This window comes from Lissotriton helveticus, chromosome 7 (assembly GCF_964261635.1).
Source record: "Lissotriton helveticus chromosome 7, aLisHel1.1, whole genome shotgun sequence".
NCBI lineage: Eukaryota > Metazoa > Chordata > Amphibia > Caudata > Salamandridae > Lissotriton > Lissotriton helveticus.
In genome coordinates, this window is record NC_136068.1 from 1819607709 (window position 1) to 1819635053 (window position 27345).

At 50.9% G+C, this 27345-nt stretch overlaps 1 protein-coding gene across 6 annotated transcripts in view; it reads right to left on the bottom strand.

Moving 5' to 3' along the window:
• PHLDB3 (pleckstrin homology like domain family B member 3) overlaps nt 1-27041 on the bottom strand; it is a 168223-nt gene extending 141182 nt beyond the window's left edge. For 4 of the 6 annotated variants that reach the window (XM_078655567.1, XM_078655566.1, XM_078655565.1 and 1 more), the window contains exon 1: nt 26740-27041. The gene's annotated coding sequence lies outside the window, so the exon portion shown is untranslated. Of the gene's footprint in view, nt 1-26468; nt 26662-26739 lie in introns of those variants that run through there. The other 2 variants (XM_078655568.1, XM_078655563.1) reach the window with 2 other exon arrangements.
• Between the last annotated feature and the right edge of the window lie 304 nt (nt 27042-27345).

Here is a 27345-nt window from a genome sequence, read left to right on the forward strand (position 1 = left end):
CATATGGTCCGGGTAAGGTCGTAATAATTGCTTGATTGCTTGATTGTTTAAAAAATACTAGTATTGCTCTTTTTATTTATTTGGAGATTCACTGTCTACAAACGGAGAAACAACGGGCTCTCTCTTTGCAAGCAGTGGAGGATAGGTAGGGCAGCAGCCGTGCTTATTTTTTCTCCCCCACTCAATAATCACTTGAAACTGAACTGTTGTTCGCAAACTATTGTTTCCTGGAGATTCCCTGTCTGCAAACAGGGAAGAGACCACCCTTTTTGCAGATAGTGAAAAGGGTAGGTAACGCAGATCTTTGCGGACCTACTCATTCTCCCCATTGTTATTTATTGGTCTTTTGTTATTTTGATCCATGAGGTATTCACTGCCTGCAAACAACGTTGAATAGAAATATTCTGTCCGGTCTTTGCACCTAGTGATAAGATAGGCAGTGCTGACTTTTTAGTCCCTCGTTACGAGCCGTCATGTCTGTCTTCTCCCCACTGATTAATAGCCTGTTTAGCCCGGACCGTGTATTAGAGGTGGACCATATAGCTCCACTAGAAGGCACCCCTAATAAGGACATGTTCATAAACTATGGATTAGTCACCATAGCCTATAATAAATTGTGGCACAGGTATACCGAAAATAGTCAAGACAAACAGTGGCCACTGGCAGGATCCTTTGACCTTGATAAAATAGAAACGTTAGAAATAGCCCTTCGAAATAATAAGACAACGCCAATTATGCTCGACAGTCTCGGTATGTGGCGCAGAGAGGCTATGCAACGACAGAGAAAAGACGAGGACAAACCAAATAGAGAAATATACCGACAGGACAACCCCAGGACATCGCTACCCACAACTTATCCCCCGACACTATGCAAAAGACGACCAGACTTAGGGCCAGCCCAATGCGCTTTTTGTAGGTATGTCGGACACTGGAAAGCCCAATGCCCGACTCTACTGAGCGTGAGTAAAGGCAAAGGGCCGACAGGAACGACAGACCGGCAGTACAAGAAAAAGCGCGAGACAAAGAAGAACCCGACTTACATAGACAGACCAGACAGAACCACCACGTTTGATTATGCCCGATGGCACAGATTTCGCCAGGACAATTTCAGCGGCATGCTCAAGTTTTCCTAGGTCGGTCAACGTCAAGACGGGAACCCAGCCTTGTTTCAAATTCACTGACGGAAAGAGATAATTATGACCAATAACTGTTTTATATTCGTCTTGGGTCTTTGTATGTCGTACTTGTACTGTCCCCCCGTCTGAGTTTGTGTGTATGTAATGTACAAATCTGCGTCATCCCTCTACACGTGTTTCCGTGTTACTCAACCTCTGTTAGCAGAAACTTAGCATAAAAACAACCTGAAAAGAAAGAAATGGTAAAACAAAATCCGTAGACCATTAATGAACTTGAACTTTTAATTTAACACAACAAACAAGGAATAATAACGGTAAACTGTAGAAAATGAAAGTCAAACAGAACATCCCCCCCCCTCATTCTGGAACCTTCCAAAGTAGGGCAGGGTTACGGCTACGCCCAACCAACGGCAACCCATATAAGGCGGGCCCGGCCGCCAACTCTTGGTCAGGAAATCTTAACGTATGGGGGAGCCGGAGGAGAGGCAGGAGCCAGCAGCCGGGGCAGTTGTAGGTAGTCCCGCCACATGTCTCTTCAGCCAGCCGCAACCGGCCTGGATAGACTTAAGTAGTCCCGCCACATGTCCAGAGGAGAACGAGGCACCTTTTTTTCCTTTTCTCTTCCGTAACAGCCGCAGCAGCTCTGGACGGCGGGATGTCCTGCACGTACCTCCACAACAATTTGTCCAAGTTGGGCTGGGAGGGAGAGGCGACGCGGACGAGCCTCTCCCACCTCCACCGATAGGAGGTTTCCCAGCCCCCGGCCCGACGCCGAACACCCCCAGTCAGGCGATGGTGCCAATACTTCCACAGCACCGAACACACCATGGTGGCACCCCAGTACTTGCGCAGCACCGAACGTGCAATGGTGGCCATACCCCCACAGCACCGAGCACAGGTCTTGGGGAACACCGGATGTGGAGAAACCTTCATGCGGGGCGATGAAAAGGAGCGGCCTGGAGTGCACCGGGAGAAGGAGACGATGCGAACCAGTCTCCCTCGCCCCCCAGGTGGGGGCATCACAGCTGCACCCCAGCCGAACGTCCCGCTTTCACAAAACAGAGACCTCTTCCTTTCACTCCGAAGGATCTCTCCCACTCTTGCAAACTCGACGAGAGTGGCCCCTGTAGGGCCTCAAAATGGCGTCTGGGTCCGCTGGAAGGCGGGCCCCGGCCACTAGAGTAACTTTGACCAGCAATATAACTCGAACATTTGCCCCCTGGAGCACGAGCCCCCATCTCCGACGGCATCTCCGCAGCCTTGAAGATCCTACAAAGGTCCCCGGCGGAACCTTCGGCCTTTGCAGGCTTCCGGTAAGGGACGGCTGCCTTGATCGCCAACGAAACAAACATGACATTGCCACTCCTTCTGTTAGCATGAATTCTAGAACTGCCGAAAAGGACTCTGGTCCAAACTGCCAGTAATGGAAACATTTCCCCCTGATGCTGCTTCCGGACTGAGCCGGCCCCGCCCAAAATGGCGCTGGTATCAATCGGAACTTACGAACACCTCGTGGTGTTCCTTCGCACTAATATAAACTTGATGTTCTGAGATTTTATATGATCCTTTGTACACTTGGCTAGAAAAGACAAGGAGAACTCACTCGACGAACAGTATGAAAGGATCCCCGTTACAAATGTTGATTCCAAATGTACAGTGTATTATATTTTTATAACTGATGTAAACCTCATTTACGACGCACACGTACGGTATGCAAATAGGAAATCTGATTACCACTATTATGATTATGCTTCTAAATTATGAAAATAAATGCCCCCCGAACCCCCAGCCAATTAATAGACGTTTTAGTCTCTTACAAATGAATGAGTAAAACTTTCCGATGTTTTTATTGCTGCAAACGACACCCCCCACTGTACGCACTTTAGCCATTGCCACGACCGGCCAAATACGACCGCACCCTCATAATCCACATGCTGAAAGGATTTTGCAAAATAAAGTTTTTGAAACTATGGACGGGTATTGCATGCTTTATTTTAAAAATGTGGGATCGGGGGGAAAGTTCTTTTCTGTGCACCCTACTCTGCTCTCTCTTTAAGGTTAAAAGAAGATGGTTGCCCAGCCCTGGAGGACGGATCGGATCGACGACACGACACTCCGCCTTCAAAGTACGCGACTGACTCATGAACTCTCGCGTAGAGGAAGACCTTGACTTCCAAGGATGGGTAAAACGAACGGTGTAAATGAGGGAATGTAAAAGGAGGGTGAAATGAAATAATGTAAATGTGATAAAGTACAACGTTCCAAAGTATCAGGGAACGGAGCTGACCCAAGAACCGAAGAACCTTAGAACGCCACAGCGTTGAAAGAGGTTTAAGGATCCCGATAGTGAGATACATCCTTTGACTAGATACCTCGCACTAAGCACCTCCGGTTTCCTTTTTACGTTTCCCCGCACACGACCTATATGGACACACTACCCCCCTCGACTCCAGAAACCACATCCCCGGGGACCCTGCCCCGAGGAGGAAAGACGAGTAAGAGGTAAGTAAAGGACTTATGAATCCATGTATTTGAATGTGCGCGAACGCTGTCTCCCCCACCCCCTTTTTCCTCCCTCTGCAGGTTACATCAGAAATTACAGCCGAGGTGTGGCGAAGATCCGAAGCCTTGCCATGTCTAATACACGAAGCGGACTAGCGCCGCAAGGTGGTGTCTAAGCACGCCTGCAAACTACTCACGTATCGAACAAACCCGAAAAATTAGCACAACCTGATAAAAAGTGATCACCCTTAAACCAGACTGGACGAATGAACCCATGTCACGTATGATGCGAAACTATGAGGGAATGTGTGTGTGTGACTGAGGCGTCGACCCAACTGGTCGAAGGACCGAGAATGCGAGAAGTGCGACAACATGGTACCTCCTTTCTTCTTTCCTTTTTCTCAAAGCACGTCCCCTCTACCCTGTCTAATGCTCAAACTGCATGATTACAAGATCCTAACGCAGACCCGTGAATGCCCTTTACTGCGTAATGCACTAAATAGCCTTTCTTGAATACACTGCCACCCTCTCTGTTGCACGTGTACTATTTAGCCTGCCGTTGCGCTCTCTCTCTCTCTCTCTCTCTCTCTCTCTCTCTCTCTCTCTCTCTCTCTCTCTCTCTCTCTCTCTCTCCCTCTATTTTTGCACTCCCACTCTTCCGAGTGATTAGCCCCGAAATTGGCAGACTGCCACCCCTAGCACACCACCTAATTGGCTTCAAATACCGTCAGTATTTGCACAAAAACTTGTCTTTAATACAATCACCCTGAGACCGCGTCATTACCTCTCCTTTTCCGCTAGAAGCCAATGAACCGAGGTTGGGCCGTAAGGGAAAGGACAGGTAAGGCGACAGAGGTTCCCTAATCTGGCCCGAAATAAGGGAACTACAGGTCAACGGCTCCTATGGTATAAAACAAGGACCTCAGAATACGCGACCCTCCCCTCCCCGAAATGTCGCAATACCCAAAACCGGAAAAATGATCACCCCTGTTACCTCCCCTGTATCAGCCGCCCAAAAACTGGAATTATGAAACTACCCCTCATTTCCGGTTGTGAGAGATGGGTCGATTTATGCCCTTACCACAAGTTTCCTATGTCCCTGGTTGTTTCCCATAAAACCCCTGTCCTTCCTAATTAAGTAATCGGGCTGTAAAAGGTTACGTAGGATCCAGAATGACGTTTTACAAGGTTAACAGACTAGTCCAAGGTAAAGAAATCATCGAAATGAACCCCGTAGTAGTTAAAAGGCAGGATGCATCGATAGAAAGGAAATGTTTAGCCATGTTCGTCTCTCAGCAAAATACCTGTGTAGTACCATGTTAACGTCTCACGAAGGTGGGTCACCATCAGATGAACTGTCGTGACTGTGATAAATAATTTTAAAGGAAAGTCATAGTAAATCCAACAGGCCCGTCACCGGTCATTCATATGCCAGTTGTGAACACTAATAGAACGGGCATTTTTTTCATTCTTTGCCTGGAGCTGGGAGAGAAATAGACTTTTTGATTATCTTCATCTGCAAATTCTCTAAAGACTGTCTTTTCAAACTTGTTTAAGGGTACTGCTGTTGGAGGAGAGAAGGACCGGATGTGGGAGCACGAGGCCTGACTGCAGACTAAGGAACACCTGCGACATTAGCCAAGGCGAGACCACGACAGAAAAGAGCTGCAGGACGAGGCACTGTTTTCGACAACATGAGAAGAAAGGGTCGACCTGATGCCCCTGCTCGATGTCCAGTGTCTGTCGACAAGTCCCCGCTCTCTGAATTCGGTCACACGCTCGCCTATTGGAAGTCTCTCGTTCCCCTAGTTTGTTCCTAATTTGGCCTTGCTCCATCCCCCTTTTCCTCTGACCTACCCTATGGACTGTTTTGAACGCTCTTCTTCCATCTGAACTTTCTGACAAACACCTCAAAGGACACAGGGCGAAAGGGACCTTTCCGACCAGGAACGCGAGGAAAGGGTCGTGCCCTGCAACGCAGAACTTAGAACCGAGCTGGACTCGTAGCTCCACCGCCGGTGCTCAACAGCGCCAACGAAAGGCAGCAAAGAACATTTGACATCCCCAATCGCCGTTTCCGCTAGACCTCATTTCTCTCCCAGCCGCCCTTGTATTGATCATGCTCCAATCCGAACCTGATATATATGTAATAACCTGCCAGTATGAAATATGCTTGCTGCTCTCGCTACAGAATCGTTTTTGTATTGCATTTCTATGACTTTCCTGCTAGACAAATTGATCAAAGTTTATCAAATAGGCCCACCTCCTAAAAACTAGAAATGTTAAAATGTATTGTTTACGACTCTTTTCATCTAGGGTTCCTACCGTTTTCTTTCTCATGCCCACCACAATAGAACCGAGTAGAAAATGAACCAGCAAGATGTCTTGAATATGTTAAAGGGAGGACTGTTGAAAATTAGTACGTTTTGGTGAACATTATCTGCGCCATCTTGCCTCTCCCCCTGATGCCACACTTTTGTCGTGCGCGCCCGCCATTTTGTTAGATGCCCCGATCAGAACGAACCCTTTTGCATGCCGCTGGCCCCTGACATAGCCTTTCGCCTTCACTAAGCCTGCACGCTGACCACCCCCTGCTTGCACCTGCCTTGAGTCATAAAACCCCTCTTCGGCGCTGCTCTGCCCCAGGCCCTCATCCTGTTCCCAGCGCGACACCTCCCTGCTTCCCTTTCATGATCTCCGGCCCTTAGATGCAAACCCCCTCTTTCCCCGTGTGCCCGTTTTGTCTTCCCCGTTCCCAGGCCGACACCCAGCTCTGCCGATACCATCCCTTGCCCCTCCCCGTACAATAGAAAGCTTCCCCCATCAAAGGATCCCCGGGTTGATCAAAGCCCCCACTCCATGAGATCCGATCAAACCCCCACATTCCGTGAATCGGCGGAATATCCAGCTGCGTGATACTCATCACCTGTTGTGACTAGGGTGGGGACTTCGACTGTAAATGTGTGTGGGAACGGGCTCAAAGGGAGTTCCGGGAATGTCTTTTTCATACATCAAAGCTTTAACATGAATGTGTAATGTACAATAAAGTCATAAACTTGTGTATAAGAGGCCAGGCCTCAGGGATGCAGTTAGAGCACCTCAGAACGATACCTTCTGTCCGTTTCGTTGTGTTCTCCTCCGGAGAGAATAAAAAAACCTTGTTTCCTGCTTTCCAGTCTCCAGCGCCTGCCTCTACATTGATTAAATAACTAGAGGGTCACAGAGGCAATACCGCCGGCCAAATATCGATTGTCCCCGACCCGCCTCAGGTTTTTACAGTCATGCGCACTTAAGTGCCCTTCACTCCTCCCCCAGTGGCACCAGCCCGGCCCGCCCTAACCCAGCCACATAGCTCCGAAAACTAAAATGATAGCAACCATGTTTTTAACCTTTTTTTTCCTGCTCCTAGAGCAGTGGAGTGAGCTTCTCTGCTTTAGCGAAGGAGCTGCCTTACTGTGACCCTACGGAGAAACACGCTGCTCCGCCAGTGCACCTCAACCACGACCTGATTGTAGCACAGCGCCTTGAGACCCTCCCGGGTGGCAGCCAGTGCTTTATAAATCCTTTACTGATTGATAGATAGTGCAGTGCTGATACCCAGACACAGGGCACAAGTCCTAAAAAAAGAAGTGGGGGGACGCTGACGTCAAGATAGGAAGTGACATCATGATAGGTGGCTTGCACCATCAGACTCATTGCCTCCCCTCGCTCACCCCTTAGATGCGATTCCATCAGACAAGCCAGCGCGTGAGCAGCATTCCGAATGAGCTCCGATCTCGCCCCAGAGAGGCCAAAGAGTGAATGTGTGGCTCCATTTGCTCCAGTAATCGAGCTCCTGGTACAATAAGTGGGTGTACGCCGTCCAACCGCGTGGTACCCCGACTCGAGCCATGCACAGACACCTGTAGGCATGGAGATATTTGAAGGTTCTAAAGATAACGAGCCTTGGCATGGATTTCCTGGCCTTCGAGGAACGCTGTCTACGCTGTAGGTAATGTCCGGGCCCTGAACTCTACTGGTTTCACACCTCCCCTCACTCCGCGAGATCCCCTGAAAAACTCACTAGAACCCAGCAGATTCCCCTAAGGGTTCACCATCAGCTGAACCCATAGTTTCAGGAGGAACCCTAAGGCAGTTTAAGTTTATTTTATTAAGCGCTCAGTCAATTAAAACCTTAGCACCAAGTGCCTTCACCAACCTTGAAATGGAAAAGAGCAGGGTTAAGCATTCCAGTGCGGTGATGCGGAACACCGCACTGAAATGCGTGAGCGTCACACATGATGCGTGATACTTGGCAGGACTGCAGACTGGGTAGCGCTCAAGTTAATGGTGGTGATAAAAGCATGGTGCACAATGTTTCAGTGTCTAATGTGTCCTATTTGTCCATAAAACAGAAAACAGCTTCAGCCCCAGGCTACCCCGAGTTAGATGATAACGGCACCCCCACCCCACACACAGACCTCCAGAAGTACCCCAGGTTTATTCACCCCTTGATCCCCAGCTACCCGCCCTTGGCCACGCCCCCAACCAATCCAGTCTCCCCAACGACTTTACTACGAGCCCCTACTGTCAATCACCTGCCCATACGCCGGCTGCTTGGCCTCTTTCCGGGATCAGGTCAGAAGCAGTTGCTAGTGTTTGTGGGGGAGGGGGCTTTTAATGGCGAACCAATGAGAAGGAAAAAACAGGAGCCTGGTGGTGAGGCACGTGACTTCAAGGACTAGGAGTGCAACAACTGACAACAATTCGGAACCTGCTGTTGAAATCCGGAGAGCTCGCTGGGCTGAGTTTATGATGTGGGAGCGGTCGCACCTGCCCTGCTCAGGTGTCGGCTGTTACCCCTGGGGGGTAGAGGGGGCGATATCTAATCTGCCCGAGAGTCGGTGGTGGAGAGGGAGGGGGGGTGCCTCCAAGAACAAAAGAACTGTCTTTTTGTTTTTTACGAAAGATAGAAAACTAGGCACAGATTTACCAAAGACACCCCCAAAAGTAATTCACGTCCTCTCTATTATCTGAAAGAAGACCTCCCATTACTAAAAATTCTATGCTCCATGACTATGGAAGTGCCTTCCCAGTGTGTTCTTGTGGTTGGAGTGTTTGCCATTTATGGCAGTATTATCCTTGTACCTGTGTTTGGTACTCTTTTGTAACATGCACTCACCACTTTTCTCTTGCAACACACTGTTTGCTACCTCTCAAATTTTGTTTGCCTTTGATACTTGCACAAGTTCCACCATTGCCTATGTAACGTTTGTTCTTGTGCCCGAGTGTCTAGCATATATTGCAGTATTATACCTCTAATTGTACTTTGCTTTCTCTTGTAACCTGCACACTTGTCACTTTCTCCTCCTGTGCACTGTTTGCTACCTCATGTATTTTGTTTGCTCACAATTGTCACTTTTACCTCATGTAACTTAACGTCTGCTTTTGTAATCTGTTCACGTGTAATTTTCTCCCTATGTATCATTACTGTTTCTACTGTGAAGCGCTCTGACGCCTTCGGGTAAAGTCCGCGCTATATAAAAACGCATAAATAAATACATAAAATAATAAATAAATAAATAAACAAGCCACCCAACCGAAGGAAGCACGAGGACTTGCTGTGCTGCGTGACGGGGGGGAAGCGGGGGGAGGGAGCAACATAAATGCGCCTTATTTACCAATATATGGTGCATTCCTGCTCTCTGCCTGTGTCTGCGCACTAACTGCTGCCTAGCACACCGCAGGCTGGCACCATGGTGCAAGGGTGCATGCGTTGCAGGCAGGATTCCCTCCGTGCAGGGAGGGGCAACTCCATGCACAAAAACAATCCTCAAGGGCTTTCCTGTTTCCAAGTGTGCTGCAGAATGCAGCACGCATAGAAAAGGGACAAAAGGCGTAGCATTCTGACGCATTTCCATGTCTACCACGATATGTAAATCTAGGAAGGCTTCAGAAACCATGGGGGGATGCATAGGAACACACACGCTCCACCCATGGAACGCCTCCTAGGGGCAGAGAAACGCAAGGCAGCGACTTCCGCTGGATTGCATTACTAAATGTACCAAGCCACGCACGGCCATAAAAGTGGCCGTGCATGTCTTGGTAAATCGAATTATAGGTTTTGTGTCACCCTGCACCCCTTACGTGTTGCAAAAACCTTGAGAAATATGCCCCCGATTTTTAGATTATACTTTTAAAGTTTATTTACAGTTGTTTCTGGTCATTAGTGATTTTTGTATTTGCTGCAGGTGGAAAGTTATCCTCGCCACGTGGTTCGGTGGCATGCAATGATGACATAAGGCCAGGCTGAATCTTGGGAAAGTACTAAAATATTTTGTAATTCATACTTCTTGTGGGGGAACTTGAAATGGAGGTAATTTATGGCTAATACAAGTAGGTTTGTGCACATTCCTCTCCCTGGCCTGGCACCCTGAGCGCAGCCTGGCACCGACGTAGGCACCCCTGCACAGCAAGGGTCCCTGCATCACAGGCAAGATTGTTTTTGTGCAAGGGGCACCTCCCTGCACAAAAACAGTCTTTGGAGTCTATTTCCCTTTTCCACACGTGCTGCAGAATGAGGAAAGAGGAAACAAGTTGAAATATTTCTCCCCATTACGCCACACCTGGGAAGGCATTTTGATGCATTCCCAGGTTTACTAGTCTTAGCAATTTTGGGAATGTGCCAAATCCCTGGGTGGATGAGTGGGAACACCCACGCTCCACCCATGGAGCGCCTTCCCAGGGTAGAGGAACCCAAGGAAACGATTTGCGCTGCCTTACATCACTCCAGATTCACTACGCCACGCAGAGCCGCACAAAGGGACTCCACATGGCTTAGTAAACCTCACTGAAGCCGCTGCGTTGCCGTGCGCCCCTTGCATGACACCGAGGCAACGCACGGGCTCTGTGAATCTGGGCTCAGGTATGTTATCCTAAGCAAATCGCCGTCCACCGACCAGGGTATCCAGGCCCAGATTCATCAGATGTTCATGCAACGCAGCAAGACATCTTACTGCGCTGCACGAAAGGGCAGGAATGCACCTTCTTTAACAATATATGGCACATTCATGTCCTCTCCTTGTGCTGCTGCATAATGTGCTGCCTTGCACCAAGTCAGGCACCCTCACGCCGTGGTGAAAGGGTGCCTCCGTGGTAGGCAGGGTTGCTTTTGTGTAGGAAGCCGCACCTTCCTGCACAAAAGCAATCCTCTGGCGTGGTTTCCTCTTTCTATCTGTGCTGCACGTAGAAAGTGGAAATAAAACAAGGAGAAATAAAACATATTTCTTCTCATTGCGCCTCCTCTGGGAAGGTGTAGCATTCTGATGCAGTCCAGGTCTACCACTCATGGTAAATCTCGGAATGTACCGAAATCTGTGGGTAAATGTGTTGGAACACCCACGCTCCACCCATGGAACGCCTTCTTGGAGCAGAGTAACGCAAGGCAGCGATGTGTGCTGCGTTGAATTACTCCAAGCCATGCAGGGCCACGCAAGCCGGCCTTGCGTTGCGTGGTAAATCTGATTTAGTGTTGTGATAAGTTGCCCGTGCACCCCCCTTCGGGCGCAAGGGTAAGGCCACACCATGATGAATATGCCCCTTGGGCTACAGAAGATAACCCGGAAGTGAATGGGTCGGGGTATCAGGTGGGCTGTTTGTTGCGTTGCAACAGAGCGAGAACAAAGTGGGTTTGTCGGCATCACCACATGCCCAAGATCACACCTTGCATGTGTGTGGCTGGGGTCCTAAGCACTCAGTCTGGTGTATTTGCCTTGTTTACGGTAGGGGGGCCAGGGGTAGTGGGGGTGTAGTGCTTGGCATTGTGTCTACATAGTGCTTCTTGTTTCCGAAGAGGTGCCAAAGCGCTTTCTGTGGATGATAAACACGTTATTCCACAAACCAGCACTTACTGGGATGAACACAGTCTTCTTTCCTTCACCTTCGTTGTATAAAATGACCCTACTGGGACACCAGAGACTTGTGCACACTCACCCCAGAGTCACGTGCGCGACTGTGGACAGAGCACAGAGTTTCTAATCTTAAGTGTGTGCACGGACAGCCTGTCCAAATGTAAGTGGGCACCTATGGAAATGTTTCTTCAGAGGATTCCCTGAAGATGGACCATGGATCCGGCCCTCCTGGGCCTGTGCTGGCTCCCCTGACCAAGGTACAGGCAGCATGTCCCAACGAGAAACAGGTTAAAAAAAGCATAGTGCATAATTACCCTTATTTTTTTTTGTACTGGAACATGTGCTCCTAGCGCCAGGAAAAACACGAGGGCACCTGGGGTTTTTAGCTGGAGTGGGCGCCGGAGGGTTTTCCTGAAGCATGCACGACTTTAGTAGAACCTGCAAGTTATACCTCTGTAGCGGCCGAGGGGGTCGGAGGCAGGCTGGGAACTCCCTATTTTAAGTGGAGGGCATTGCAAATGCAATATACTTATCCCAGGTCAGCACTTAATGTGGGGTGCATTAAATGGCCTGGAACTGACAGGTACTGAGTACCCACACTTATTCATTTTGAGAGTGGGAGGGGGGTTTCTGCACTTCTGATTGCCGAGTACTGGCACTTCACCGAATCAAGCAGGTCCCACGGAATAAGGCACCTGCACTTGATGAACCAGAGGGCTTTAGAAGTGGCCCGCATTTGCAAATCTACCCAGTTTTGAACTTGTGAAGACACGCTGTGTGTGTATTTTGCAAGGCATGGGAAACTGCATGGATTTGTGTTTGCTGCAGGCAATGTTTGTTTTAACATTAGAGAAATCAGCAGTAAAAACCTGCCCACTTGGTCACAGAACAGGCCCACAAACTGATCTGTGAGACCAGCCCACCAGACACCCCGGCACTGGAATTATTACGATTGTTCAGTCAAGACTATGCGAAAAACGCCACATCTTTGCCGCATAATCCATCACAGCTTCATAGTCTGCAGATTTTAACAAAAAAAAATTTCTAGCACAAGTGGTTCAAAAATGTATGAAAATGCAGCACCACCTGTGGCTGCGCAGTGGGCTGTCCTTTGCACAGGTTTATTGGTAACCTTTCTGTTGTTTATTACTATATTTTGGAGATGTGCTTGTATTAACGAGGTGCAACCTATGCTCAGACATTGTTAACAAGTGTAAAAACTACAAAATAATAAAGTAATACTACTATAACGTGCCACATGATGCCACACAATTTCCATGTTCTTGCCACATGATTTAGAGAAGCCTGACGCCTACAATGTCCCTTTCCTACCCCCTTATTCCAGTGGCCCTGCCAATCATAGGCCACTGCGACCCTGGAGACCTGTCTCTCCAAAGGTGGCGTGTAGGTCTCCTAATGGTAAAACACCTCAGCTAGTTTTAGCAGGGGTAGCACCGTCTCCAGCGCTTCCGATGGAGTGAGCAAGGAGGCGGACTTACTATCTGAATAATACCAATAAAAATGATTATTTAAAAAAAAAAAGAAGGTTAAAAAAAAAAAAAGGTTAAATCTGGGGATTCAGGAAAATACCGAATTTTACTGATTCGGTATTTTAGAATCTGTAAATGATATGTAGCTAATGATTCGGTAAATTTTACCTGGAGGCCCATAGGAATGAATGAGAATTACCGATTTGGTAAATAGCGAATCGGTAAAAGGGGGTAGGCTTACAAGGGAGGCAGAGTGTCACATTGACACCCTGTTGCACCCCTGTATAGTGCATGGGTGCACATGTGGCACACATACATGCCCTTAGGCATGTATGTCTGCCACATGACAGCTAAAAAAAAAAAAGCACAAAATTGCTTTTTTTTTTTAGGGTTTTCGATATTTACCACCAACTTGTAATTAGTGGTAAATAACGAATCCTTACAAGTGAAAAGCACTCACTTGAGTGCTTCCTACATTAAGGATTCGGTAATTTACCGAATCAGTATTTAAGAATTTGGTAAATTACCGAATCCTTAAATTAGGCCCCTACATCTGAAAAGCCTAATACTGGTGGGTAACGGCCGAAATTCGGTCATTTCGGCCGTTACCGACTGGTAGCAAGCTTCCTACATCTGGCCCCAGGTGAGGACCCCAGATGGAGTCAGGGGCCCACATACACGACCCCTTCCCCTCTCTCGTACCTTAATACTCTCGGCCGGCCCCCCTGCCTTACGACACCCCCCCACCCCCCTTGCACGGCGGGGACTCGTGTGAAACTCGCCCACGGGCACACAGGGTATAAATAGCCGTGTGGCTGCAGCCGTGCTGTTTACTTCTTTCCTTTGGGAAATGTCTGCGGTCAGGGTTAGATTAGAGTGAGGGTTGGAAACTCAACGAGCCTGAATTGGGAAATAATGCTAAATACAATTTAATAGCAGGCAGGGAAATGACGTTCCCACGGTCACACAGCGCATCAGTCGACTAAAAACAAGCCATCTAAAACGCTAAAGGAGGAAATCCAGTCTGAAAAACAAAGGGAATAGAGAAACGAGAAGAGTGAGGGTAAAAGGAAACAACGATAAAGTGAAAAAACAGACGAAAAGGTAAAAAATAAATAGCAATCAGAAAAATAGAAGAGAAAGTAAAAACGAAACAAAGGAAAATGTGAAAACGAAGGGAAAACATAGGAAAGAAAAACTGAGAAAAAACGGGAAACCGCGAAAAGTGCATGAAGGAGCTATGCGAATGGAGGTGCCCGAAGGCCACTTCAGGTGGGCCCCAGGGCGCATCACTGCTGCCTGCGAGACCCCGTAGCTTCCCCTGGGGGCAGGGCACCCCTGCTAGGCACCCAGCGAGGCTATCCTACAGGTCTGCGAGGGGCTGCTGGCAAAGAATCTTTGTCAGTAGCTTTACCCTTTGGTCTGTTAAATTGGATTTCACATTTTGCCTCCACCTGCCACAGCATACAAGGGTCCGCCCACTTCACCTATTGGCTCCCTTCCTTTTGAGTGAGTGCTCGAAGCCTCTGCACAATGTTCACATCCACCTAAAATATTTCCTCTCTCTTCCCTTGCAAGGATGGTTCAAACTGTGCACTTGTGGTATTTCACCATTTGTGGTATTTCACCAGAGTGTTTGGGTGACTTTGTAACACTGCGGCTGCCTGTGATCTGGCCGCCTGGTTAGGTGGGGGCTTATTCTGGTCTCATTCACAAATAATAATAAAAACACACAGAACAGAAAATACTTATGTTTCTAAAACATCACTAGTAAAGAAGGCTCAACGGGGATTTGTTGTTATAGCACGCAGAGGGCGCGCGCGTTCATGTGATGACATATTTTCTTGTTTCTCATTTATGAGCCCTATGCTTGCATAAGAAAATGTAACCATCGTCCAACTGCTTAGTGCAGACCTATTGGCTACGCCAATGTTTGTTTTCAATTGGGGAAGAGAGGGTAGTGAAGGCTATGATGGTAAATACTGGAGGAACAGCGCATAGAAGCCCCTGGGGGAGAGGAGAGTCAGGACTCAGTTCTCTGGCAGGAAGGATTGTGGGGAGCGAAGGGTCCCTCAATATGGCGCTTCCATACCCCAGAGGGCGGGTGGGGGTGGAGTGCTGACGAGAAGCCGCGCGCACTCAGGAGGAAGAGGAGGCCGGGCCTGGTACCCAGAGGCCGAGGATGCCCTGTGAGGCCCAAGGGGTCAAGACGCAAAGGAGGACGGCCAAGGCCAGGGCCCTACGCCCAGGTGGAGCCCAGCGCGCGGGGCCTCCAGCAGGCCAAGACCCCCGTCCTGTTCTGCATTAGTGTTAGGGGGAGGGGGCCTCCGTTATCGCAGGGGGGTCCCATCGCACAGGAAGTAAGACTGTAGACATTTTTGGACGCACCGCGACCCACAGGTCAACAGTGGGGTGTAGTGGCCGCAGCGGTGCGTGCAGACCCCGCAGCGGGGCGTGCAGCCCCGCACATACTCGGGTCTGACGGTGGGCTTCACAAGCACCCCTCAGGCTCCGTCACACCCCGGGGTCAAAGCCACCTGGCCTCCTAGCACCTGCGGCACAAAAGGGGGTGGTAATGGACGGAGCATCTGAACCAATCAAACACTCACACCCAGTCAAAAGATCTGGGTTTAATCCATCACCGTTCTTTAGCCCACTCTGCCACCCCAGTTCAGACATGGCTATATGCAAATCAGTCTGACCCTGTGCCTCATGGGAACAGTCCAGCCCGAACTGCCAAGCCATGTCTTCCCTGGACCGGAAACAAGCTTCCGAGGACCGGTTTCTGGCATTGCAGCTGTCTTCAGCCCGGCTTGCTTGAATACAGTGGCAAAGTGAGCAAGGGACTCACGTCTGAGCATACCCCGCACCGCAACCCACAGGTCAACAGTGGGGTGTAGTGGCCGAAGCAGTGAGTGCAGCTCCGCAGGGGGTCGTGCAGACCCCGCACATACCCGGGTCTGACGGTGGGCTTCACAAGCACCCCTCGGGCTCCACCACACCCCGGGGTCAAAGCCACCTGGCCTCCTAGCATCTGCGGCACGGCCGGACCTGGGGGCGGGCTCATTTCAAGCACTTTGGGGGCCACAAGTGAAACCTATTTTGGGGGCCCCCCATCTGTAAACATTTTGGATTTTACTCCCCAATTTCCTGCACAATCAAGAACACGTGATGCCAAACAATACTAAATTAGATGTTAAACTTTTAGAACAGACAAAAATAGTTGTACTAAAGATGACACAGGAAAGAGAGGTCGAAGACAGGCAGAGGAGACCGGTTTAGATAGATAAATAGAATAGACAGGAGATAACGAGGGAATGTTCACTTTCCGGCGGAGAAGGGGGTTCGAAGAGGGGGGCGGGGGGTTGGACAATTGCCCCCATCTTAAGTTGACTCACTCTGGGCGCTATTGACGAGTGTTCAGCCCCAATCCTGAAACAAGATCCCTTGCGGCCATTTTAGTTGTTGTTGTTGGGCCTCCCTGACCTGAGCTCCACCCCGCTCCCGCCTCTCAGCTGACCCCCCCCCTCGACCCTCCCCTTCCACTGTCCACATATGACAGATGTCCCAGCGTGCAGCAGTAACGCGCAGCCGTCGCGCCCCATTCGCGCCGAAGGTGCACCAAAGGTAAGCCCGTCTACGCCCGTCCGCGCCCGGACCGCGCCCAGCGCCTGTCCCCCTGGCACCCGCCGCTCCCAACCCTCCAGAATCACATATGATACCGCTACACTCCTCGCCCTCAATCCCGGACGTACACCACTTTGCTGCGAAGCTACCCCAGGACGTACTCACGGCCCTTTCGCCTGCCTCTCCTGCAAATTTAACTGCTTTAGGACCCTCACCAATTCCACGTCCTCCAATCACAACTCCGACTCTAACCACCTAAAGTGCATCCTGCTGAACACCCGCTCGGTCCACAGACACGCAACAGAACTCTGGGACCTAATCAACACTGCGTCACCTGACATCGCCTTCCTTACTGAAACATGGATGAACACATCATCAGCTCGAGACATTGCCATAGCCATACCGGACACTTACAAGATTATCCGCAAAGACCGCACCAATCAAACAGGAGGAGGCATCGCCATCATCCACAGGAACACCATCAAAATCACAACCAGATCCGACGACAATCTTGCAACCGCCGAACATCTCCACATCCAGATCCACACCGACCCCAGGACCACACTGAGAGGCACCCTCATCTACAGGCCTCCAGGTACCCGCACCCAATTCTGCGACGACATCACGGACTTCGTCAGCCCACACGCCCTAGCCTCCGAGAACTACATTCTTCTAGGAGACCTCAACTTCCACCTGGAAAAGAACAACGACAACACCACCACCACCATTCTGGACAACCTGGCCAATCTCGGACTCAAACAACTTGTGGACACCCCCACCCATATAGCCGGACACACGCTCGACCCTATCTTCACATCCAGCAAGCACATCTCCTTCGATCGCACCACAGCTCTCCACTGGACGGACCACAGCTGCGTTCACTTCAGCTACAAGACCTCCCTAACCCACATTCGCCCTCAACCTATTCCTTGGAGAAACTGAAACAAAATCACCTCCGACCAACTCCTCACATCACTCAACCAAAACCCTCCCACCCTCTCATTGGACCCAAACCAAGCGGCCACCAAATTCAAGCAATGGATCTCCCACAGTGCTGACGAATTAGCACCCCTGAAAAAACACCAGATCAATTCAACCAGCAAAAAGGCTCCCTGGTTCAATGATGACCTTAAAAAATCCAAGAAACTATGCCGCACTCTGGAGAAGATATGGAGAAAAAACCCAACCTCAGACAACATGGCCTTCCTCAAGTCAGCCACCCGCAAACACCACCAAGTGATTCGCTCCGCTAAGAAATCAGCATTCAAGGATCGTCTCGACAACAACACTCATAACAGCAAGGAACTCTTCAATATCGTCAAAGAATTCACCAACCCCACCGCAGCGTCTAATGACATCACGCCCTCCCAAGACCTTTGCAACGCATTATCCTCCTTCTTCTACAACAAAATTGCTGACATCCACAACAGCTTCGAGATTTCTCCCAGCGTTCAATCCTCCCCACCCCCCCTGCTCCTACTCCGCCAACTAACTTCCTCAGCGCCTGGAACCCAATCACCACTGAAGACACCATTCGCCTCATGAACTCAATCCACTCTGGCTCACCCACTGACCCCTGGCCCCACCACATCTTCAACAAAGCTAACTCCATCATCGCCCCCCATCTCCGTGATGTCATCAACTGCTCGTTCAACTCTGCCACCTTTCCAGAAAGCTGGAAACACGCCGAACTCAGCGCCCTTCTGAAGAAACCCACAGCAGACCCATCTGAACTTAAAATCTACCGACCCATATCCCTCCTCCCATTCCCGGCCAAAGTCATCGAGAAAGCCGTCAACAGCCAGCTCGCAGCCTTCCTCGAATCCAACAAGTCCCTTGATCCATCTCAATCTGGATTTCGAGCCAAACACAGCACCGAAACCCCCTCATTGCAGCGACCGATGACATCCGAGTACTCCTGGACAACGGAGAAACAGTGGCCCTCATCCTACTCTACCTTTCCGCCGCTTTCGACACTGTCTGCCACAGCACCCTTATACAACGCCTCAGCAACATCGGCATACAAGGAAAAGCCTTGGACTGGATCATCTCATTCCTCGCTGGGAGAACTCAAAGAGTCCGACTTCCCCCATTCTACTCAGAGGCCACCGAAGTCATCTGCGGCGTACCCCAAGGATCCTCACTCAGCCCCACCCTCTTCAACGTCTACATGACTCCTCTCGCCTCCATCGCGCGTCAACACAACCTCAACATCATCTCTTACGCCGACGACACCCAGTTAATCCTCTCCCTCACCAAAGACCCCAAAACCGCCAAAACCAATCTTCACGAAGGCATGAAAGATGTAGCCGAAGGGATGACACATAGCCGCCTAAAACTCAACTCAGACAAAACGGAGGTACTCATCCTAGGTTCTTCCCCCTCAGCTTGGGACGATTCCTGGTGGCCTTCCGCGCTTGGGCAGCACCCACAGACCACGCACGTAACCTTGGCTTCATCCTAGACTCCTCCCTCTCGATGTCCAGACAAGTCAACGCCGTCTCGTCCTCCTGCTTCAACGTACTTCGCATTCTCAAAAAGATCTTCCGCTGGATCCCTCTCGAAACAAGAAAGACTGTCACCCACGCACTGGTCACGAGTCGACTGGATTATGGCAACACACTTTACGCCGGAATCACAGAAAAATTACAGAAAAAACTCCAGCGCATCCAAAACGCGTCAGCGAGACTCATATTAGACATTCCGCGCCAAGATCACATCACCAGACATCTAAAAGATCTCCACTGGCTTCCCGTTAACAAAAGAATTACTTTCCGCCTTCTCACCCACGCACACAAAGCCCTCCACAATCTAGGACCCGAATGCCTCAACACTCGACTGTCCTTCTACAAACCCACCCGTCAACTTAGATCGTCCAATCAGGCCCTCGCCGCAGTCCCGCGCATCCGGAAATGCACCATGGGTGGCAGATCCTTCGCCTTCCTGGCGGCCAAGACGTGGAACTCACTCCCCACTCACCTCCGCCTTACTCAGAACCACATCTCCTTCAGAAAAGAACTTAAAACCTGGCTTTTCGACAAACAATGAACCCCTTCCCCTAGCGCCTTGAGACCCGATGGGTGAGTAGTGCGCTTTATAAATGCCAGAACTTGAACTTGAGCACCAACAGTAAGGACACAGAAAGAGACCCCCAAAATAGGTCTTGCTCGGGGCCCCCAAATCGGATCGCCCATGCCTGAATGGCGACACAGGCACAATCCATTTTATTTAGCAGACACACTGCGCATGCGTCGGTCAGCACAAGATATGTGAGTTCTGTGTGTCACCTGGGAACAGTGCCCGGTACGTGTCAGTGCCCGGTGTGTGTCAGTGCCCGGTGCGTGTCAGTGCCCGGTGCGTGTCAGTGCGTGTCAGTGCCCGGTGCGTGTCAGTGCCCGGTGCGTGTCAGTGCCCGGTCCGTGTCAGTGCGTCAGTGCCCGGTCCTGTCAGTGCGTCAGTGCCCGGTCCTGTCAGTGCGTCAGTGCCCGGTCAGCAGGGCACAGAGTTCTGTTGTGTCAGCTGGGGGGTCCCCTGGGCACAGTCTTTTGGCCTCATGGTGGGTCTTTTGGGCAGGATGCCCCTGTGTCTTCGAGGGCGGTACACTAGTACAAATCTCTGAACCTTAAGGGCGCTGTACAGGCCCCTTGGCACATGCTGGTGGACACGGAGTCCTGCGGTCTCCTGGAAGTGGGAGCCCTGGGCACGGAGCCTCGTGCTGTCGGGCCCTGGCACATAGTGTGCAGTCTCAGGAGGCGAGTCCCCCTGAGAGAATGGGCTTCTCTGTCTATGGGGTCCTTTGATCTGAGGGGTGGGTGCCTCGGTCACTGAGCCCGGTGGGAACCCTGGCTATAGTATGCAGTCTCAGCAAGCGAGTCCCGGGGGGGAATGGGCATCTCTGGTGTCTGTGGGGGAGGGAATCCCTGCCCATGAGGTCCTTTGATCTCAAGGGGGTGGGAGGGTTCGGGGGGGGGGCTGGACTCGTAGGCCCTCTTTGGGGTTGGGGGCTTGATATAGGGCTAGCACTTGGTGTAAAAGAGCGCAGCCGTTATTTTTCTCTCGAGCACCCCCCACCCCTGCCCGAAGGACGCAGCTCATGGCTGTGAGCCCATTCTTTCAGTGGCCTCGGTGCTGAGATAGTGTAGTTCAGTTGCCTGTGGCCTTGGTTCCGGGCTGTGACTGTGAGCACAGGAAGCCAGCAGGAGAGTTTGCCGAGTACATGAATGTTGCTAACAAGGTTGCAGCCTGGTGGGTTCCAGCAGCTGCGCAGGGGCGGCAGCCAGCGTGCACTGATGCCTCAAGCGCTTTACCAGTCCCCCGTGTCGATCTCCGCACTAACGGGGCCGATCTGCGCCCCTTGAGATTACAAACAAAAGGAAGAGGAGCCGAGATGTGCGGGGAGCACGGGCGTCGCGCGAGAGGGACATTCGCCTCCTCCACCTGTCCTCAGGGCGCTCATGTCCACCATAGCGCCTAGAATCCAGGGGAGCGATCCCGGCGCATCCCTCTACAGAACCGGTTTCTCCTCCGCTGCAGGATTGTGACGGCGCCTCAGACGTGTAAAAGAAGTGCTGCAGCACCGTAGAATAATCATGATAGTACCTTAAGTGACGTGCACACTACAGATGCCTTTCTGAAACAAGAGAACGCCTCCAATACCCCTCCACCCACCCCAAAACAGAGATTACAATAACACACTGGGCTGGTAAGGCTCCGCTAAATGGAACTTTGGGCTACTAGCGCTTGGAAGCCCTAAAAAACACAAGCCCCGCAGTCGTCACTCACCCGACGCGCTGTTGTTGCCAAGTTTCCGACATTTCGACACACCGCGCACCTGCCGCCCTCCCTGTGTGTTTGTGTTACGTGTTTTGTTGACATGTGCAAAGTCCACAGTGCGGGGTAAACTTCCAGAGCTCTCCGGATGCCCCATGACTGGCACGAGCACCTCGGCGACGTGTACCTTTGTGTTCCCAGAAAACAGCAAGCACTGGCTAAGCCAACGTACTCGGTTTAATGTGCCCACGTATGCATTACCTTAATTCTTTAAAATGAGACATTCAGGAGAGAGCCATCATGAAGTGGATAGACAGGTATAGTTCTAAAGTAGTCCTTCATGTAGTTAAAAGCAGGCATTCCAGGGGTGGTGGAGGGATACACCTAAAGAGCCAATAGGGCTGAGCCAAACAAATCAATCAATCAATCAATCAATCAATCATGACATTTGTATAGCGCGCTACTCACCCAGAAGGGTCTGAAGGCCCGGTGGGGGGGAGGGGGGGGGGGGTTCGCTACTGCTCGAAGAGACAGGTCTTGAGATGCTTCCTGAAGGAGAGGTGGTCCTGGGTTAGCCGGAGGTGGATGGGGAGGGAGTTCCATTTCTTGGCTGCCAGGTAAGAGAGGGATCTTCCTCCGGTGGTGGCTCTGCGGATGCGTGGAACGGCGGCGAGGGCGTGGCTGGTCGACCGTAGCTGGCGGGCGGGCATGTAGAAGGTCAGGCGGATGTTGAGGTACTTGGGGCCCAGGTCGTGGAGAGCCTTGTGTGTGTGGGTGAGGAGTCTGAACATGATTCTCTTGCTGATGGGGAGCCAATGTAGGTCTCTCAGGTGGTCGGAGATGTGGCTGTGTCGGGGGATGTCCAGGACGAGTCGTGCGGAGGCGTTCTGGATGCGTTGGAGTCTTTTCTGAAGTTTGGCTTTGGTTCCGGCATAGAGGGTGTTTCCGTAGTCCAGGCGGCTGGTGAAGAGTGCCTGAGTGACTGTCTTCCTGGTTTCGGTGGGGATCCATCAGAAGATCTTTCGGAGCATGCGCAGGGTGTTGAAGCACAATGATGAGACGGCGTTGACTTGTCTGGTCATCGAGATAGAGGAGTCCAGGATGAAGCCCAGGTTACGAGCGTGGTCCATTGGCTTGGGAGTGGTGCCCAGGGCAGGGGGCCCACCAGGAGTCGTCCCAGGCGGAGGGCGATGACCCCAGGATGAGGACTTCCGTTTTGTCCGAGTTCAGTTTCAGGAGGCTGTTCTTCATCCACTCTGCAACGTTTTTCTTTCCTTCGTGTAGGCTGGTTCTGGCGGTGGCAGGGTCGTTGGTGAGGGAGAGGATCAGCTGGGTGTCGTCGGCGTAGGAGAGGATGTTGAGGTTGTATTGTCGTGCGATGGCTGCGAGGGGGCTCATGTAGACGAAGAGGGTGGGGCTGAGCGATGATCCCTGTGGTACGCCGCAGATGACTTCGGTGGCCTCGGATCTGAACGGGGGGAGGCGGACTCTCTGGGTTCTTCCGGCGAGGAACGAGATGATCCACTCCAGTGCCACTCCAATCACATTTGATTGACAAAGGCTCGAGCCAGTGGTTGAAAGAGGATGGAGAAAGACAGCTAATGTGAAAAGAGGGACCTAAAACCCCTAGCTATTATATATTGTTAGCTGTATGTCAGTTCGATAGTTGCAATGGAAACTAAAAGTAAAAAAAAAAGAAAAAAGCGGAACCTAAACAAGCATTTGTAAGCATTGAGACCCCCTCTGGGTTATATGAGTGCTCTATAAAACCTTATGACTTAATGCAATAGGTCTTGCATTTGCAAGACTTGGAGCTTTTGGGATGGTAAACATAAAAGCGGTACTTTGCTGAAAAATAAAGCGCGGCGCCCATGTTGCAAACATGAAAGTGGGCGCTGTGCTGATACAAAGCATGGCGCCCGTCTCTATAAAAGTTATACGCACAGTGGCCCACATGAAAGCGGACGCCATGCTAGAACATGAAGCGTGGTGTCCTTGCAAAAAAAAAAAGTTATGCGCGCTGCGGCGCGTGAAGTGGGCGCTGTGGTGAATGACTAGCAGGAAATAAAACAAGTAGTCCCTAAATGAAAACATAACCACCTACAGCGTAAGTAAACTGTAGTTGGCCGGTGTTCCTGGACATAAAACGGAAATTATGTTTCAGGAGCACCAACCAATAAGGAGCCAGGAAAAAAGAGCAACACAGGAGCGAACCAAAGGCAAGGAGCAGAAAGGATTACACTCCGTACCGTGATTAAAGCAGGTCTCCCAGACAGCGCATGCGCGCTGCCTAGGCTGGACCTAAAAACAGTGACAAACTGCCAACACCTGCACAACTGGGGAGCTACTAGAATACAAATAGAGAACTACATGTACCAGAATACAAAGCACAGCATGGATCAGACGATCTCCCCGAGAATCAGTTGGCATAACTGGATATCTGTAGTTAAAAGAACCCCCTGGCATAACCAAAGACTCCACCGTGGTGGATGTGGGGTATGGTCGAGGGGATTGGGAGGATAAAGGCAAAAAAAAGTCACACCTAGCATCCAAAGCCGGGAACGACCTTCCTCTTCAACTTAGGGATGCCGCATCCCCCGGGGATTCAGGAAAGGACTCAAAACATGGTTGATTGAATGAACAAAGCACCATGAAGCAGCTAGCAACTCCAGCGCCTTGAGACCCCCCATGGGTGATTTGCTGCGCTTTATAAAAGAATGATTGATTGAGTTCTGGCTCTTTCTTTTCCAACTCATTGGGATATGCCATGAGGCGACACGGAAGTGATCACTACAACTCCCAGAAGGCACTTGGAGATTAAATGAATGGCCATCGAAGAGTGTGTCATCTGTGACATGTGGCCAGCAGGCATTGCTAGCATCATTTCTTTAGAGCGAGTACAGTTTTATTACCTGAGAAACGAGACCACCGAAGACTCGCAGAGCAACAAGCACAGGTTGAAACAAGTCAACGTGAGCACAGGTAGGAGGAGTCAAAGTTGATACATTCACTCAGTACAGCCAGTGTACCAGGGATAGTTTGGGTTCTGAATGCATATATTAGTGACCACTGGTACAAGTGTACATGAAATAGGTACAATCTCCCTCCAAAGTATCAGTGTCAAACAGAGACTTCATCTCACCCCAACCTACCAGGTTGAAGAAAGCCCCGCAGCACAAACCTGAACCGCAACACCCAAAGCCTACCTACTGCAGAAACACAATAAAACCACCTGCGGGGCCAAGACCACCAACCTACCAGCGCCTGTTACCACAAAACATACCGACTGCAGACACACCATAAGAACCACATCTTAGCCCAATGCCCTAACCTACCAGCCCTACCTGTTACCAATAAACCCACAACTTATCGACTGCAGAAACACCATAAGACCCACCTGTTACCTCAAGACCTCCAACCTGTCAGCCTGGAAGTACTGTAGGCACCTGCCTGTTGCCCCGAACCATACTGACTGCAAAAACACCATCAGGCCCACCTCTTACAAGACCCCCAACCTGTCAACCTACCAGCCTGAAGAAAACACTGCAGCGTGTGTGAACCACACTCACACCCTACTGACCTGCAGGAAATACAGCCAGACCCACCTGCCACCCCAACACCCCCAGCCTACAGGCATGAAGAAAACACCGCAGGCGGCAGGAAGAAAGTACTACAGCAACTGTTGCCCCAACACCCCCAGCCTACAGGCATGAAGAAAACACCGCAGCACCTGTAACCCTCATACCCACAGCCTAGCTGCACGAAGAAAGTACTGCAGCAACTGTTGCCCCAACACCCCCAAACTATTGAACCACCAGTATTGATATAACACCCCCAACCAACTGGTATGGATAAAACACTGCCTCACCCATGACCCAACACCCTCAAACTACGAGTCCGAAGAACACCACAGCAAGCATTACCCCATCGCCCAAAACCTGGACAAAAACACTGTAGCATTTGTTACCTCCAACCAATCAGCACAAAGCTGAAGTCCCAGCTACCCCCATCTTCCCTTTGAGTATTTCACCTTGACATTTGAGGGGGGCGGGGGTCTTTGAATTGGGATACTTTCAGTTTTGTTTTTAGGTCTGGCATTAGTCAAGAACTTTCGATTTTAATAAAATGATACATACATTAAATTTACTAACATGGGCTTTGAGGCAGTTCTACTCATCCATTGGCCAGCTGCTGTGACAGTCACATTTTCTTCTGACCCCTACAGCATGGGACAGTGGGTCGGGCCACTTCACCCATTGGCTAACTTCACTGTGACGAAGGCATTCTGTCCATTCACAGGGAGTACATTCCTTTCAGGACTACTGTGGCATGAGGGGGTTGTGACACAAAAATAAAGCTTGCTGCTTGCTTGGCTGGCTTTACCAGTGGTTGTTATCTTTAGAATCTGTACCTACATTTCCTATCATTAAAAGCAGTAACCTGGACTAGGTGAGTGGAGTACACTCATGACCAACGACAACTAACCTAGTCTTCTTTATCCGAGTTGTCTCCTCCCTCTATGGACATTCAAGGATAGTGGGTGACCGGACTATGTCATTCTCGCCTTTTCTTTTATTGCTCTCCCCCCCTCCGCTCCGCCGCATATTTATTTTCCCATGCTGTATCTTTTTCTGTGGTTTGCTTTCTTACTGCCGGTCTACTTTGTAATGTGATGTCCTTCTGTTGTTTACTGTGTGTATGTAAAGCGCTCTGATACTTACGGGTCAAGCTAGCGCTATATAAAACTTGTATTATAAATAAACAAATAAATAAAACAGCGCATCTTCGGGTCTTCGAGATAACGTAAAATACCGCTGGCACCTGGCGCAAATTGAACCTGAACTGGGTACAATTCCCCCAAATAATATCCGTGACAAATCGATATCTCCTCTCACCCAACACAGACCCTACGAGCCCCCCCCAAACCGACCAGTTGGAGAAGCACCGCCCCCTCCCAAAGAAAAGTCAGCACCTGCCAACTAACCTGAAAACACACAAAGTATCAATTAAAGCAAGGACACAACCCTCAGGTGGCCCAAGAACCCCAAACTTACCGGTCTGCAGAAGCAGGAATAACCTATGAACCCCACAGGAACAACTAGGGGCTCCTTGGGCCCCCCCAATAGCCAGGACACCTGAGGGGCGCCCGGAAGTGCCCCCTCTGGGCCCAGTGGGGTTTTACTTTACAAGCGAGCAGAGCCTGGCAAGGTGCGCGGTGGCACGGAAGTGGGCACAGCGGGCAGGGGCGCATGCCAGGGGAGGGGGGCTCCTCCAAACTCCAGATCCGTCGCACTTCCGGATGACCTCGGCGAAGGATAAACTTACTTGGAGCGCCCCCTGGAGTCTGGTGCCGGCGGCGGTGCTGGTGCGGTCCAGAGGCCTCACTCCGGTGAGACTCTACCCTCCCAGGCGACCCGGGACCCCCGAGTGGGGGCCGGGGGGTGTGATGGTCCAGATGGAGGGGGCGGGTCGGTCACTCTCGCCCCCGCCTGGGGTTCCGGCTCCAGTCCCTGCTGGATCTGCCCCCCGCTCTTCCAGCGGTTCCGACCTCTCGTTGACTTTGGTCCGGGGTCCGACTCCTGAGGCTGCAGCAGGTGGATGATGGGCCGAGCTCTGCCCGGCCTCCTGCTCGCCCTGCCTCCCCCTCCTCCTCACCCTCCCCAGAGGGAGGAGCTTCTATTCACAGGAGCAGCGTGTGTTCAAACAAGTTAGCTGTCCTGAGAAAAGGGAGCAGCGCTCCTCCCCCAGCAGCGTGTGCTCCTCGTCACCGGCACGGTGTGGCCTGCCTGCCGCCCGAGGCGAGGAAGAGCAGCTACCAGGGTACCCCAGTGCGCCCCGCCACCTGCCCCCACCTACAGGCACACACCAGAGAGGCCCATGACCTGCCACACGTGAGGATCAAAACAGAAACACACCCCACACACCTGCAAG